Source organism: Austrofundulus limnaeus, unplaced genomic scaffold (genome assembly GCF_001266775.1).
Source record: "Austrofundulus limnaeus strain Quisiro unplaced genomic scaffold, Austrofundulus_limnaeus-1.0 Scaffold32, whole genome shotgun sequence".
Classification (NCBI taxonomy): domain Eukaryota; kingdom Metazoa; phylum Chordata; class Actinopteri; order Cyprinodontiformes; family Rivulidae; genus Austrofundulus; species Austrofundulus limnaeus.
The window spans coordinates 909,517-910,952 of NW_013952434.1; positions in this window are offsets into that span (position 1 = coordinate 909,517).

Consider the following 1,436-nt stretch of genomic DNA (forward strand, 5'->3'; position numbering starts at 1 on the left):
CACACACACACACACACACACACACACACACACACACACACACACACACACACACACACACACCACATTCAACACAATTATGTCTATTGTCAGATTTCTCTGCCTCCATTTCCAACATATGGCTCTGATTAGGAGGGAGGGAGGAGGACATGGAGCGAGAGAGAGAAAGAAAGAAGAAACTGGAGAGGGTCTGAGATCTTAGAATGAGTGAATGAAAGGGTGGAAGTGTATGAAAGGGCAGGAGAAGAGACGGGAAAGTGAAAAATGTGGCAAAAACAGAGGGATAATTATCAGTGGACAAATAGAAGCAGAGAGATTTGAGAYATTTGTTGCTAAATTAAGAAGCAAAAGTTTTAAAGAGGCGAAAATGAGAGGGTGAGAGTTTCGCTGTAGTTGAGTCTGGGGCTGCACACATGAAACAACCTCAGTGTTCTGCTGCTCGGAGGAATGACACAACTGGGACAGACAACCGTAGAGAGGAACACACACTCTACACGTATGGCGTTAACCCCAGCCTCCCCCGACTTCTCTCCCCTTCTCACTTTCTCCTCTGTCTAATTAACGGCGCTCATTAATTACGGCTTCATCTGACCGGTTCGTGGAAGAGGGAGAGGAGCGCGCGCTTTAATTAAGCATTGCATCACGTGCGCTTTACACATAACGTGCACACGCTGTCACTCCTACTGACACATACCAACACACACATGCAAATGTGCCCCTGCAGCTTCATCCTCCCACACATCGATTTACACGCAGAGACAGACACAACACGCATTCTTGTGCACGATCACACACACACACACACACAAAACAAAGGCGCACATGCAAATGCCCCTCTTCAGTGCTCTGCAGGGGGGCATCCTGACAGGGTTTAGATGCGGGCCAATCAATCCCCGCTACGATTCATTGTTTAAGCAAACACTCCTGGCATCCGTCAGCCGCCGTTCCAATGTAGTCGCATGTTAAGAAAAATAAATAAATATAATTTAAAATAAAAAATCGGTGCGATTTGCTGCGAATGGCTCTGGGGTTTTGGAGCACACAGTGGCGTAGTGTTGTCTCTATGAAAACAGCCAACGGTATGTGCTGCTCCCACATGATGATCTGTTGAATCTGCTCCACAAAGAGGAGCGCTGGAATGAAACGCTGTTTGAACAGTTTTGATCCATCACAATTTCCTCAGAAAGTTTTGTGCAAATATAGGAAAGTCAACAACAACACAACACGCCAAAGAGTGTGTGTGTGAGGAGAACTAGAACCTGCCAGCTTTGAGTTTTGGGCAATTGTCCTGTTACGCAGTGCATGGTAGTCGTACAGCATATCTATTCTCTTCCCATCTATCTATCTCACTGCCACAAAGGCTTGCAGACTCACAGGCCTGCCAGCAGAAACCCTCAATGAGGAACTAGACTCGGTGTGTGTGTGTGTGTGCCAAC